Source organism: Rattus norvegicus, chromosome 18 (assembly GCF_021556685.1).
Source record: "Rattus norvegicus strain SHRSP/BbbUtx chromosome 18, alternate assembly SHRSP_T2T, whole genome shotgun sequence".
In the NCBI taxonomy this organism is placed as follows: domain Eukaryota; kingdom Metazoa; phylum Chordata; class Mammalia; order Rodentia; family Muridae; genus Rattus; species Rattus norvegicus.
In genome coordinates this window covers 76720216-76736272 of record NC_141551.1, presented here as the reverse complement: position 1 = coordinate 76736272, position 16057 = coordinate 76720216, and the positions used below count along the sequence as shown (strand labels likewise).

The 16057-nt window shown below is 45.9% G+C and overlaps 1 long non-coding RNA gene across 1 annotated transcript; it reads left to right on the top strand.

Moving 5' to 3' along the window:
• Window positions 1–4943: 4943 nt before the first annotated feature.
• On the top strand, window positions 4944–14910 carry LOC102548287 (uncharacterized). Its single transcript, XR_015642680.1, has 4 exons — window positions 4944–6787; window positions 8267–8377; window positions 8451–8629; window positions 14445–14910. It is a non-coding gene; the product is annotated as an uncharacterized LOC102548287 (long non-coding RNA).
• Window positions 14911–16057: the final 1147 nt, after the last annotated feature.

Genomic DNA, 16057 nt, shown 5'->3' with positions numbered 1-16057 from the left:
AATCACTGTTTCAGAGTTGCCCATCATGGCATACAAAAAAACCCCAGAGAATACTATACCAGAATCAGGATGTATAGAGCCTTCAAAACCCCACGCTTGGGGACTTATTTCTGTCTTTAAACCTCACCTCTAAAGGCCTTATGGCCTTTAAAATAATTCCTAAGCTAAGAAACAAGCCCTCAGAGCAGAGGACTCTGGGAGACATTTGACATTCAAGACAAACTTTCAGTTTTTAACTCCAGAAGGCTCATGGTCTTGCTGCAGTGAAAATGCAGTCATCCCCCTAGACTGTCATGGTAGCTTCACAGTCTCATAAATGTTCAAGGGCCCAAAGTACCAAGTCCCTTCTGAGACTCAAGGAAACAGCTCTGAGTGTCCATAAATCCAAAAAGCAAGTTGCGTGCTCTGAGTAGACAAAGGCACAGACTGAACATTCCCCCTTTGAATGAAGGAAATGAGAAAATAGCAAGAAAAGACTGGACCAAAGCAAGAACAAAACCCAGCAGGACACACAGTAGGTCCTACAGCTCCATGTGTGGCTGATGGTGGCATGAGGTAAACTCCAGGGGCTTATATAGCTCAACCTCTGGGTCCCTGCTGCCTCTTGTATACATGAACTCTACCTCAGGCCAACTTCACTCAATGAGTGTGGCTTTCCTTGTGTTCTGGACATCCCCAGCATTCTGTAGTTACCTAGGCTTTACTGTTAAAGCTTTACCAATCTCTCTGTCAGGGCTCCTCCACATAGACTCCAATTGCCTAAGCTCACAAGCTTTTCTCTGTTACCTTGGTGCTAACTTCCATAGCCTTCAAATCCTTTGCATTCTGCATATCTTAAAAAAAAAAAGCCCCTGCCAAATAATGCCACGTTCTGCTACAAGCTCATGGTGGCCAGGCCCCTTTAACCATGGCTGCAGTGGCCATCAAGTTCTAAGGTGGTTGAATATAGAAAAAATACTTCCCAAGACAGTCCTATTTGAGCTGTGAGCCCCTGGAGCTCTGTTGACCATGGACTCAACTTTAACTGCTACGTTTCCATATTTCACTCAAACTCTGAAGCTGTTCCTGTTGCCCTCACGCAAAGCTCAGAAGTTCATAGCAACTTTACATGAGATCACCCCCCTTTCCTTCCAAACACTATTTGCCATTCTCTCCTTTTTTGCCCTTTAAACTCTTAGTATATAATCTGACTAGAAACAGCAAATAATAACCACTCCACAGCCTGTGTATTCAGATATTTGAAATTTCCTCATTCAAGTAAGTTAGTCCATTACTTTTAAATTTAGCTCCTCTCCAATGTTTAAAAAACGGGCAAACGTAGCCAGATATTTTGCAGAATCTAACACAGATGGCCTCTAGTCCTATTCTTAATGGAGGTTTTAGTTTCTTCTGAAACTTTATGAGTACATTCCTTACCGTCTGACTTTCTATCAGGCCTGAATGCCCACCGGATGCTAAATTCTGCTTAGAGCAGTCGAGGTCTCTAGACCACATTGCAAGCTCCTTCCAAGCCCAAAGCCGAATAATCACCCGGTCATGCCTATCCAGCCGCAACCCCACTTCTTAGCATAAATTCTCTTGATCCATTCATTGTCAAGAAGAAAAGGTTTATTTTGACTCCCAATCAGAGTCAAATCAGAGGATTTCAGTCCATCCTAGGGCAGGAGGAAGAGTAAAATTCCAGATGATGGGAGCTTGTGACCGAAGTTTTGCCATCATGGTGGATCAAGAATCAGAGAGCTTCGGACCAGAAGAAACAATATAAAGAATCTTTGAAGGCCCACTAAAAGGATCCAGGCCTGTTAGCCAAATCCTATCTCATAAAAGCCCCACATCTTTAATATAGCACCACAGTTGGGGGATAATCTATAGTGGGGCTCAGAGCAGCCAGCCATATAAACAGTAACACAGAGACTTCCTAATATTTAAAGCTTAGGCCTTGTGGGAATAGGTGTGTCCTTGTTGGAATGGGTGTAGCCTTATTGGAGTAGGTGTGTCCTTGTTGGAGTGGGTGTGGCTTTGTTGGAATAGGTGTGTCCTTGTTGGAGTAGGTGTGTCCTTGTTGGAATAGGTGTGTCCTTGTTGGAATGGGTGTAGCCTTATTGGAGTAGGTGTGTCCTTGTTGGAGTGGGTGTGGCTTTGTTGGAATAGGTGTGTCCTTGTTGGAGTAGGTGTGTCCTTGTTGGAATAGGTGTGTCCTTGTTGGAGTGGGTGTGGCTTTGTTGGAATAGGTGTGTTCTTGTTGGAGTAGGTGTGTCCTTGTTGGAATAGGTGTGTCCTTGTTGGAGTGGGTGTAGCCTTATTGGAGTAGGTGTGGCCTTGTTGGAGTAGGTATGGGTTTGTTGGAATAGGTGTGGCCTTGTTTGAGTAGATGTGACCTTGTTAGAGGAAGTGTAACACTGTGGGTATGGTCAATGAGACCCTCCTCCCAAACACTTGGAAGTCAGTTTTCTCCTAGCCGCCTTCAAATGAAGATGTAGAGCTCTCAGCTCCTCCTGCACCATGCCTGCCTGGATGCTGCCATGCTCCCACCTTGATGAAAATGGACTGAACCTCTGAACCTGTAAGCCAGCCCCGATTAAATGTTGCCTTGGCATGGTGTCTGTACACAGCAGTAAAAGTCTAAGACAGGCCTTTCAATGAGGGCCATCTCCCAGCTACTCTAACCCGACTAATCCTGGCACCACATTCCACCATGTGGCCAGCTCTATCTCTATGCCTCAGCCCTGGTCCATCCATTCACCTGTGTCCTCTGGTGGAATCCCTTGCATCTGTCTGGTTCTTCTCCCAGCATCCCTCTCTCTGCTCTGCTATTGGCTGTCAGCTCCTTAGTACAGCCAATCAGATACAATTCTAGATTGCCTCAGGCAGGTGAGGGAGAATGAATATTTACAAAATATGAGGCTGGTGATGGACCATAGAAATAATGACGCCAAGATCCTGCCAGTGTTTAGCTCCCTGATGGTACAGAACTAACAACTGAATATATAGAGACCTACGTATGCACCACGTACCCAACGATAATCATTCAAGCATGAGCCTAGAGGTGACATTTCAGGGAGAGCCACGACAGCCACGTTCATCAGCAGGAGTTGGGAGAGGTCACAATACTCACATGAAGTCCATCGGCACGGTCTCCTCAACCATGCCTCTGTCTCTATAGCTGTGCCCAGCCCTCACCCCCATTCTCCCCAACCTGCTCTTCTATATCTGTTGGGGTATCTGTCTCACCACGCTCACGGGGACACGATGTAAGGTGTGTCACAGGTTCCAAGATGATCAAACAGCTCTGTCATCCTGGGGTTCTTTCCATTTATCCACCCAGTTTGAGGACTCTCGGTCCTTAGCATGACAAAGAGCTTCTCATGGAATCATACACTTACTACAATTCTGGATCTTAAATGTTTTGTTTTAGTCGGGCTTCTTTGACTTTGCTCAGTCGGGGAAGTGGAGGAGCCAGTTAAGGTGGAATGTCCGGTATTACCACCCAGCCTCACAGATCCATGGGGAGGGTTCTATGGCCGCTGCCTACCCTGATACTGTCTGGTGCCTTCTTCCTCCCCAGCATGCTGAAAGGCCTCCTTCTGAGTACACCAGGGTCAGAACCCACGGTGAAAGACAGGAGCAGCAGAGAGGCTCACACCAGCCCATCAGGATCACAGTCCCAGCTCCCCAGTGACCTTAGATCCCCACTGGAGGACCAGGTACCTCATGACAGCTGATATGGAGGCTGAGGAAGATGGAAGGACTTTCTGACCTCGTTACAGGGATAGTTCTAACTTATCCGTGTTGTTTCACTTGTGTAGAGAAGTTACTACCCTTAAGTCTCCCCTGTAAGGCTATCCATTCGTAGGTCCTCAGTGTCATGACCAGGTCTTTGAGGGATGTGTTCGAGCCTGCTTGTGCCTCAAAAAACTCATTTCTTTACCCTCATGTTGGGATGTGGAGGCTGAGGTGACGCCAGGATGGTGCTGAGCAGTCTTTCTCCTCTCACTGGAAAGGCTGAACGTTAGGGAGGGTTTCCAAGAGGGGGGTGTTTGGTTTGGGTTTCAGTGATGAAATGCAACCCATAATCCTTTGCTTGCTGGATGAATGCTCTACCTCTGAGAGAAAACCCTTCCCTTTGGTCTTTATGTCGAATGTGTGATGCTCAGGACTAGTGTTACGTGGCAGGATAAGCAGAAGAAAGCTTCTCCATCCCTCTGTACTAAAAGCAGAGTCTCCTTACCTTGGAGACTTTAGGGTTTTGGGGAGCCAAGACTCAATCATCCAAGTGTATTTCCAGCTTACAGAACACTTCACAGTCTTGCTCTGTGGATATTCATACCACAGGTTCTGGTCCCCTCTCTAAAACTGCACTAGGCCGCCCACCTCAGTTCATCTTTGTTTTTGAGTTGCTTTGCCCCTTCTACAGTGAGAAAATTTAAAGTGGTGTTTTAGTTACTCATCCCATGGCTAAGGTAACCTCAACAAAGGCAAGACAAGGAAAGGTTTATTTGGACTCACCGCTTGAGAGGAAAGTCTGCCGTGGAAGGAAGGTATCACGGTAGGACCTGTGAGGCGACTGGTCTCCCATTAGCCAGGAAACACAGGGAAAGGAATGCCAGTGTTCAATTTACTTTCTTCTTATTTGATTTAAGATCCCAGTTCATTAGTGCTTCAACATCAGGGTGGGTCTTCCCTCCTTGGTTAAACATCTCTGGAAGCCACGTCAGAAGCATCCCCAAAGGTATGCCTCCTAAACAATTAATCCAATCTAGCAGACGGGGAATGCTAACCATGGCTGACAGTGACAGGAAGATACTTTCCTTGCCTTCTAATAAGGAAAGCTTTCACTTTCCCTGGGACGCAAGCCACCGTGTTTTAGTCCCATAGTCATTATTTTTAAACACACATACACACAAAAAAATTAATTTATTTACCCTGTCTTTTAACCTTCTGAGACAAAAATATCCTGTAAATCCATCAAGATGCCTTGAGTAAGTGCCTCTCTGCGTGGAGCTTCATCCTCGGTGACACTGATCAAGGCAAAGAGAATCGTCCCCAAACCTAAAGGCACTGCTCAACCCAAAGTTGAGCAGCTGATGTGAGTCTACCCTGCCACTCTGTGCTGTGCCTGAGGCTTCTGGACTCCGATCCAACTGTCATCTACCAGACCATGAGATTCATGCCACTGTCACTGCTATATGCCCCCCCCCATTTCATATAATACTCAATCCCAGCGCTGAGCAGCCATCCTGTGTATCCAACAAAAGAAGCCCGAAGCTCCCAGTCTCCGAGCACACTAGTGCTAAGTGATGAGGGACCGACCGGGGCTATGCATATGAGAACATCTAAGCTGGGAGGAGACAGAGCTCAGAGGCAGAAGTGAGAAAGGATTACTGATGAGCACAGGGTCTTGCCAGACTGCTCTGCCAGGAGGCAGGCATCCTCCTCGGTTCGGCTTTCTACAGCAAGGCCATGGCCCTGAGTCAGCCACAGACACTAGCACAGCTCTACCCTCCCCATTGGCACAGCTCTGCCCTCCTCATTGCCCATGTGCACGAGCTGAGCTCGTCTCCATCTGAGGCACTGGAGGGTGTGCTGGGCTTTTCCCCCCGTAAGTGTGACTCCCCAACAAAGCAGCAGCATGCCCAGCGTGATCTGTTCCCTGGGTGCATCACTGGGCCCTACTATGGGAAGCACTGCATCACCCTCACTACCTTATGAATCCAGAGCTCCAAGAGGCAAGCACTTCTTCCTGCAGTCACTCACAATGGTTTGTTCTGAAAAGCCCCAAGTTGGAGGAGGGTGTAACCTCCATAAAAGCCTATAGGTGACACCTTCCCTTCCATTTGGACCTCGCTCTCCAAACAATAGATGGATTCTTTCAGAAGTTTGCTTCTCTCCCTCACAGGATGACCCAGGATGCTCACCATTTACCTGTGTGGGTGTCTATGAGTTGAGGGAAGAGGGGAGACACTGAGAAGTCAGGAAACATCTGTTCCAAATGGCGTCCCCAGAAGGATTTGGAGTACCAGTGACTTGGGTTATCTTTGCAGTTAGGGAAGAAGGGAACACATCCCAGGATCCCTTGCTCTGCTTTCTATGAAGACATGGAGACGTGCGGGCTTTATTTCCCATCTCCCAGCCCGGGGTGCCTCTGTGATGAAGCCTTGACGGTTTTGGCTGCCCTTTCTCGACTTCTGTTGTTTTCTGGGGCTCAGTGGGATCAGTATTCTGTGCCGTGGCAAGACATGCCAACAAATTGCATCACTTCTGCCTCGGTGACCAAGGACAATGACATGCCATATGCCAGCGGCAGGAAATGAATGGGGCTCATTTACACTGGCACCGGGTGATGCGGCCATCAGCTTCCTGAGACTGTCTGCAGCAAATTGGAAGGTGGCAGAGAGGCGGAACCCCTGGGCTCCCAGCTACAGGACAGAGAAGGTGTGGTTGGAAGTACCTGGTCCCACAGGGTGGGGTGTCCTTCCTGGAGGAATTTAAGCCTCCCCGTCTCTGAGGAGGCCCTGAATCAGGTCAGCATCTGCTCCCTGCACTGAAGGGAAAGAAAGGGACTGGGTGTAGCAATGCCTTCCAGCTGCTGGACAGAACAAAAACTCAGTGGGTGCCGCGCACAGAACAACTGAAGCATTTGCTTGTGCAAGCGGCCTGCCACAAAAGCTTGCCCTGTCGGTGACCCCATGCCTGGACCCCACCCCGTGACGGCATAGCTCACACCATCCGACCTCCAGCCTCTATGGCATCTCCTTGTTTATCTTCACACATGGACTCGGGGACTCAGGTAATGATTAAAGAGCCGGTGCTCTGGAGACCTCAGTAGCTAATGAGGAGATCGGGGGGTCACCCTCAGATGGCAGCCAGCCAAGAGCTCACCCATCGCCACTGTCCCTTGCACTTGTTTCAGGGCAGTGAGGAGACAGATAGCAATCATATGGCCCCCTCTTCTTAATCACCACAATTAACCATTGTCAGAGGTAGGTGAGCATGGGGTGACATCCTGGCAAAGTGACAAAAAAAAAAAAACCCACCTAATATATTTGGCATTTGTGATGACTTCTTATCTGATCTGACAATGACCCAGGGAGATGTAAAAACCCATCCCTTCTATCCTTGGGAGGCATAACCTCAAGTTACAAAGAGCTAGAATGAGGTGACAAGGCTCAGCTCTCAGGACACCACAGCAGGAACCAGCAGTGCACTGAGCATAGCCAAAAGTTCTGGTCTGAAGCCACCATAGGCTGTCCCCTGAAGCCGGAGAACACCTACAGCTGATACTGAGAAACAAGGAAAGGTGTCTCGGGCTTCCAGGCCATGGGACATTAGAAGCAGCTAACGGCAGCGCCTATTCTGTCTGGCCTCCCAGTCCAGCCTTTCTCCAGACAGGACCCCTTCCTTAGAAGTGTAATTGGAAGAGAGAGCAATGCCCACTGACCCGTTTCTAAGCATAACCTCAAGAAAGATGGTACCCTACTTGCCGCGGTGTCAAAGAACATACTGCCTCCTGTGTCCTTCAGAGGAATCCAGGGTGTCAATTTCTCTGTGGCTGACAGAAAGACGCACAGCATCTAGCTCACTCCAGCTTCTTTGCTGGGCCCAAGATGTTTTCACATTCCAGGTTTTCCCAGAGAAGCGTGCTTCTGGGATGAAGGGAACAGGGGCATTCTGTACAGTATGACTTCAAGAGAAAGAGCTAAGCCCACAGCCACAATTTCTGCACTTAACCATGTTCCCGAGTCCTGACCTAGAACCATAGGGCACACATACATACACACAGGCCTGATACACACACAAAACTTTCAAGGGGCCTTGTTCCCTGCAACAGAGAGCTGTGCAGATCTAAATGCCCTTTCCTGATAATATCATCGTTCAAGAGATTGTTGGAGTTCTCCCTCCAAGCACACTATGTGCATTTCTAAAGTGAGGCATTTTGGCTTCTGAACATCATTTAAAAAGTAAAATAACCAGTGAGTTCAGAGTTTGCAGTTAAGTCTTAATCTGCCAACTTTAAATTTTCATTCTCTTGTGAAGATGTGATCGTTAGTATATGTGATCTACTTAACAGGACCGAGAATCACCTGGAACACTAAACTTGGGGCATTGTCTATGAGGAAATTTCTAGATTAGGTTAACTGAGGTGGGAGGACCCCCACTGTAACTGTGGGTGGCACCATTCCCTAGGCTGTGATTCTAGAATGAATGAAAATGAAAGTAAGCTGAGCACCTGCTGACATCTCTCTCTGCTTCCTGACTTCCAATACAGGTAACCAGGGTCTCTCTTTCACTAAGCTGGACTGCACCTTGAAACTGTGAGCCAAAGTTAACCCTTTCATAACATGCCGTTTACACTTAATTTTTCACAGCAACCAAACAGGTAACTAATACACAGGGTGGGGTATGCAGATCACAGGCCATCACTGACTACTATCCTTTACTCTGCTCCTTAGACTCTGGAGCCAGGAAGCTCAGTGCTTGGGTCTGCTGCAAACTGCTGGAAGCGTAAATGGGAAGAAAGTTCTCTCTGCATAGCTCACAGCTCTGCACTGATCTCAGCGCTGTCGGAAGTGTGTACCGGGATTCCGTCTTTCTCACTTGTTTTCTGTGCTCAGGGCTGTTGCAGGCAAAGGTAAGGATCCTCTGCTAACATGTACTCCTTACCATCCCCCTGCACCTGCCCTAACCTTCCCCTGCACCTGCCCTAACATCCCCCTACCCCATACCTGCTCCATTCTTGGCAGTCAGAGTCTGACATTCACAGAAATCAGCACAGCCAGCTGCCTCTCCCAACCCACCTCATTAACCCATCTGGGTGCAAGGCCCTGTCCATAAGATACTTCAGTGTCAAGGTGACACGGCAAGTTCCCTGTCACAGCCAGATTGGGTGACCATTCCAATGTGTGCTTGCCCGGAGTTAATGCAAGTGGCTGGGCATATGATTCATTGTTGACTTGGTAAAAAAACAGTGCCATTCCTTCTGCCACTTGTCTGATAGGTACAAAAGAGAAAGTAGCAGTTTTATCTGCACTCACCTTGACCCTAAATCCTGTTTTCATGTCTTCCCTTTGGTTCAGGCTGTCAGGGTGAAGGAGGACTTTGGGTCCTCTTTATCCATAGCTGCCACCCAGTAGGGCACCACAGCCTGCCCTTGGATGTACTCCCATCCCTGTCTGCTTTTCCAGCAGGCCTCTGTGATTCTGGCTGGTTCTCTCCTCTCCTCTCCTCCCATCCCCTCCTCTCCTCTTCTCTCCCCTCCTTTTCCTTCCCCTCCCCTCCCCTCCCCTCTTCTCTTCTCTTCTCTTGACTGATGCTATCACTATGAGGCAGTAGAGTGAATTGTTTTGAGACTTCTCGTCAATAAACTAAGAAACTTACTTGCCCTCTACATGTAAAAACCCATCTCAGGACTCAACCAAGACAACTTTCAAGCTGTTGACTAGCCATGAAAATTAAACCTTTACCCCCAAAGGAAAAGTAAAGCTGAAATCTCATTGTCCTGAGTAGTTATTCTAGCTTTACCTGTGTCAAATTGAACAACAAAAGACTTCATGGGGGGAGGGGTTAAGACTCAGACATGGGAATGTCTCTTGGCCTTGTCTTCTGATGCCTAAGTTCCTATTTTTTCCTCTGGGAACCATGCGTTGACAAGAGGACTATTTCTGTCATTTTCACTCACTCTTAAGCAAGTCGTTTAATGTTTTAAAGGCTTGATTTATACAGCTGCATGGTGGAGAGAGAATGTCTGTATCATGGGACTGTGGTTTAGATTCCCTGAAGTGATCTACACAGACATGGCTGAAACCAGCAACCTCACTGTCAGTATAGTGACCATCTACCTCAGTACATGGGTACAGTATATAAGCTTCCCAGTGTCTACACTTACCACAAAATCCAGAGAAGGGCCACTCTGGTTGGATTAGCTTGATGTATGTGATTTGTCCATTCTTGGACGTCTTATAGATAAGATAAATGTGTATGCTCAGTAAAAATAAACAAAAGCACAAATCTTTTGAATAAGTAGAGTTTTACCATTCAGGAGTTATTGGGGATTTTTCAGTGAACCTGATCTCATAGATTCCCCACATTCTGTTTTTAGTCATAAACAAGTCCTACCCTCTGCTTAGCAAACAGCCTTGGTGGCTCTCTGGATGACCCCCTATGCCTTCCAGTGCAGATGGCAGCATCAACAGTGGTCTGATTTCATACAGTAAATCCAATAAGAGAGCACAGTTAGTCACTCTGAAGCACCAAGTCTGCTTGGAGTAGTCATTCACTGGGATCCTGGAATAAAGTGTCTCACAGTGATGGGCACAAGGAAAGAGGAGTGGGTTACAGGACCAGGGTTTCTCAGCAAGATTGAACAGTGCATCCCTGGACATGAGTGGACTCAGGGCACTGCGATGGAAAGGTCCCTAGTGTGCAGGTGAGCAGTTATCCTTCTGCAGAAATCAAGGCATGGGGGGTTAAAAATCACATGGTGATATGAACATTTCAAAATGCTGACTTGGTAGCCACATGTTGGAAGTACAAAGACAGGGGTGCTTGTTGTAAATATATAATGCTTGCCTACCCAAAATGGCAAAGACACAAGGAGAAGATGAAAATAATAGACTCCAGCACAATCTGTCAACATACATGCATCCATTACACAGGGACAGAGAGGTGGCAGGTAAGCCAAGCTCTCAAACATGGCTCATTCTGGCTCTAATCTATAGGAAATCTAAGTGCTGTTCATCGAGTATAAAAGGAAAAAGATGAAGTAGTTTTGATGTGTGGGGCCTGTGTCCTTTGTTCTTTCATGTGTGTGTCTGTCTTCATGCATCTATGACTACGCACATGTGTTGCTTATCTGTATGCATGTATTATACATCCATAAGTGTATGTCTGTGAATGAATGTATATCTGTCAAGGAAGGACAGTTTCAGTTTTATGATAGAGATATCTAACTAAGATAATTCAAATAGTATTTTAATTTTAAAAATCAGTAGTTGGTATGCTAATATCAGATAAAGCAAATAAACAATTTTTAAAGGAGTGTTATTACATTATGATAAAAAAAAAGGAGGACTCCACTGGGAAGTAGAATTCTGGCATGTGCACACTCCCAACACCAAACAAAATGGAGAATGCGCGTGTCGCAGTGTGTGAGACGCAGCAGACTTAGGCTGAAAGAGAAATTCATAGGCATACCTATTTCACTGCAAGACAAAAGAGGTCTTGAATCGATACTTAGGTTCCAACATCAAGATCTAAAAACACAAAGTCAAAATAAACTGGATCAAGGAGAAGAAATAAAAAGTCCTTAAACAAAATTTAAAACAAGAAAGGGCTAGAGAAAACCAATGAAATGGAAACGCTTATTATTCAAGAAAATTACTCTTCATGACCTCTAGAAATATAGTAAAAGTTCAAAAAGAGAGGCGAAACCCCAGTGTAAGACTCAAGCGAGTACATACCACAGCTACAAGAATGGCATTGTTAAATCACAGTAGCTGCACCACACCCGTAAATCCAGCCTCATACGAGCAGACCAGTACCATTAGAACTCAGCTGCACCAAAACGCCACTGAAGTGAGAGACGCAGTCTGAAATTTCATAACCATCAGAGTAACCGAATTTGTGACTTAGACAGTGATAGTTTCCTGTTAGAATTCTACCACTGACAAGATGCAAAGAGGTTGGAATGCATCATCAAACACCACTCTGGAACAGTTTATGAGTTTCTTAAATCTCTAAACATGGGCATCTTTCTGCAAACAGCAAATCACTGAGAAAATGTGATGACCATTCTTGGTTGTCAACTTAACTACCTAGAATTCAACCCAAGATGCTCGGTATTGAGGAATTTTTCTTGATTGGATCATTCAAGGTGGAAAGACTCACCTTAACTTGGACCACACTTTCTGGGTGTCGTCATGGACAGGGAAGAAGGAGGTTGTTTCTCTTTGCCTGCTTGCCCTCACTCTTGTTGGCAAGTTCAGTTCATTCCTTCACTGGCATTATAGCCTACTTCTTCAGGATTCTGGTATAGCTTGAAGACCCTCTGAGACATCCAACCTCATGAACAAGACAGCTATTGGATTCCTGGGTTTTCTGTTGTGAGGCAGCCATTTTGGAACAGTCAGACAACTGACCGTGAGTCAATCTAAGGAATCCACATGCATATTTTTTTCTTATAACAAAAAGCATTTAATTGGGACCTCGCTTACAGTTTTGGAGTATTATTCCTTGACCATCACGTTTGGGAAGAAATAACTGAAAGTTTTACATCCTGATCTTCAGCCAAGAGACAGCAGATACAGACTAAGCATGGCATGGGCTTTTGAAACCTCAAACCCTTCCCTCGGGGACCTGTCTTCTCCAACATGGTCACACCTTCTGATCCTCCCCAAGCTACTTGTGACTAAACTTTCAAACATATAAGCCTACAGGACCTGTTCTCATTCAACCACCACAGGGTATCCACCCTTTCTATTATTTACCTTCTCCACGACTGTACAAAGCACATGTCAGAAAGAACTAAAGGAAGAATGGTATATCTTGACTCATGGTTTCAGTGGGATTATAGTTTGTCATGGAGGGAGGGTGGAGCGATAAGAGGGGCTCCATCTATAGTGGCAGGAACATGCAGCTGCCATTTCTCATATCAGTGTGTGTGTTTGTGTTTGTGTGTGTGTGTGTGTGTGTGTGCTCACACGTGTGGGTATGTGTGTGTGCGTGTGTGTGTGTGCACGCATGCACGCACGTGTGGGTATGTGTGTGTGTGTGCATGCATACATGTCTGTGCACCCATGTTATTCAGTTCCATATTGTAATGGCAATCATAGGTTTGTGATGAGCTCTGAAGCAATGTTTTCAAAATATGTTTCTCAGGCTCCTGTCTTGCTGTATGACAACAGCTGACACACACACTCATACACACACACACACTCACACTCATTCACATGCACTCTCACATACACATTCACACACACTCACTCACGTACACGTGCACACGAGCACACACACACACATGCACAGGCACACACAAAGAAAAACAGAAAACTTCACGATCTGAGCAAGGTCAGAGGTAACACTCGTGGTCAGCTCCTGGATTGAGTATTGTTCTTCAACTGTAGAAAAAGAGCCATGAAGAAGCTGAGGGAAGGACAGGCTGTTCTCTGCTGGTTCCCCGAACTGAGAGATTACGCTACAATATAAGATGGCAAAATAGCTCTTCTTTTGTGGGTTGCAAATTAAAACACAAACATTAAACTATAATTGTTAAAACAGCTATGGGTTATAGTCTTTTATTATAAAATTACATTTGGTGGGTGCATCATAAAGATGTTAACAAAATGAAACCTAAAATCTCTGAGTATTTCTATAAAGCGCAGAGTGGAGTTGTTGACTAGATTTAAAATCACAGTGGATTAAAAAAAAACAAAACAAAAAAGGAAATGTCACAATCAAAGTTGAGAAAGGCAGAAGCACATGATTATGTCTTGATTTCTATACAATAGAATCAGATTTGCAGCATTTTCTAATGTATGCTGTGTACTGCTTAATATTTAACACAGCTAAGTTTGTATTAAATTTCTGGCTTTTATTTAAAATGCAGCCTTATTGTCCTCAGAGGACAGCTTCCTAGGCAAAGGTAGACTGTAGGAAGGCAAAACAGCAGAAGGGACCAGGGAGAAGTCAAAGCAGCCCTTCAGGCTCCACTGCAAAGCCATAGCAAGCTTCAAACCAAAAGTTTGAATTGTATTTTAAAGCATGTTCCTGACACTTGACACAATGTCTTTTTTGCCACCTTTTGTTCTCTTGTCAGAGTATGAATGGTTGCATGGTGTCAACAGCACGGCATCATGTGCAGTTCTCCTGTCAATATTTTAACATAGAGGACCTCAGGGTCAAGAGATCGTCACCAGCTTCAGCACCTGGACAGCTCCTGGTAACAGGACTTCCTCCTGGAGAACCACAGCAGGGATGTCTACCTCGATAGGAGTGTTCTGAGCTCAGGAAAGCTCAGGGGTTGGCAACAGAACTGACGTCACGGGCTCAGGTGTTTCCAAAAGCATGTCCTGGGTGCAATTCATGGCCTTCATTGTCAGCAACTACCTTACAGGAGCTGACTCAGCCATGGAGAAAGCCATTTCTGAGAGAACAAAGAGGAGGCAAGTGCCTGGAGGATGAGACCTGGACCTTTGAAATGATAGTAAACTACCACAGATATCTACACTTGCATAATATGCAACGTCCTTGGGGAATGAAAGTCTGGATGTGCAGAGAGGGTTATATCTTTCTGCTCTCTTCGTCTGGCAAACCTCCGTGTGTTTTATAGGATTTTTTTGCACAGTTTTTAAAATCGTCTTGCTCGTTGTGAAATTGGCCTGTTTACTTTTTAATGGTCTCCACACAGCAAAGATCTCAATATATAATTTTCTTTTCTTTTCTGTCTTTAGGTCTTTTGCTAATGAGGCGAGCAACGGGAGATGGTGAGAGTTGGTCGATGGCAGTTGAGAACAGGACATGAAAAGATGTTTCCATACATTGCCGAAAGAGAAAGAGGAGGAACCATCAGAGTGTGGGAGAAGGAATGATGCCCATGACTGATCCAAGGATGCTCTGGGTGTTAGCTCCAGCAGACAGTGCTGGGTGCATGCTTGCTCAGCGCTTGTATATGCTGACCCCTAACCTTGCTGACCCAACCCTTGCAGATAGAAGTCCCTAACCTTGCTATCCCAACCCTTGCTAATGATGACCTGTAACCTTTCTATTTCAGCCTTTGCAGATGTGGGCCCTTGACACTGTAATCATCTTTGTTAGGTGTGCAAAAGATGACCCTCCGAACCATATGAACACAGTTCTGGGAACTGTGCCCTCTATGTTCAAACTAACATAAACAAGAATGTAAGGAAAAGAACCCCACCAGAGTGTCATGAACACAGGCTGACCATTTGGAATATGGATGAAGGGTATCCTTGTTTTAGAAATGACCCAGCAGCCAATTCAACCAGACAGTTGGTATAACTGACATTTATCTAGTGCATGGAATCTGTTAGCTTTTTCTTCTTTCTTTCATTCATCCTTCCTTCCTTTCTTTTTTCCTCTTTTCTTTCTTTCACTTTTCTTATTTCTTGTTTTCGCTTGAGATGAATCTGGCTGTGTACTGCTGGCTGTCCTGAAACTCAATCCTGCAGAAGAATCTCGTGCTCTGTCCCCAGGGCTAGGCTGGCTGATAGAAACCACCACGCACTGTCCACTGAATAGTTCATTGAGCTCATCTTCCAGAATGGTGGCACTAAGACCCCCACCTAATTTTTTTTAAATACAAGGTAGAAAATTAAATAACCACTGGAGAATAGCCACATGTCTACTATCCTGAGACGTGCTGCCAGTGCTTTGGAAGGACTTTGCTGAATAAGAGCTTCCTTTTTTCAAATTGTCTCTGCAAATATCTGAGCTCCGTCAATGTGCCCCAATGTATAGTCAGTGATGTGTTTGTCATTTCCACAAACTTAAGGGGGGACTTACCCATCATGGCAGAGGACTAAGCATAAGAGACAAATAACTACAGCGAGACATGATGGTAAGAAGTAAGGAGAGAGAGGCTGCCTCCACAGTACACAGGGAAGTCGGCGTCCTGAAGTCCCAGGCCCTAGACTGACACTATGATCCAGCTCCCTGAGGTGAGTGACAGGTGGATGCATAGGGCATCCTCTGGACTCCACTTCTAATCCATCCACTTTACCTTGGCCCATGCTATACCTCCTGGTACACACCCTCTGGCTTCTCATATGTGTGTGATGTACCACTAACAATCTGACAGCTGATACCATGATAGACACCAGGACTCACCCTAGGTCCTCCTACACAGGTTACAGGGAGTGTAAGAGGTGCTCCCATGAGCTGTGTCCCACGAAGCACATCATGTCTATGCTCGTGGGTGTGGCTCGGGTTTTCAACAGAGCAGACTCATCAGCCAACCATGTGTGTGGAACTGAAGGACTAAGGTTGGTCTGCAGAACAGTGAGGCTGAGCTGCAGACAGAGCTGGGACCTCAGGGCTGGAATAA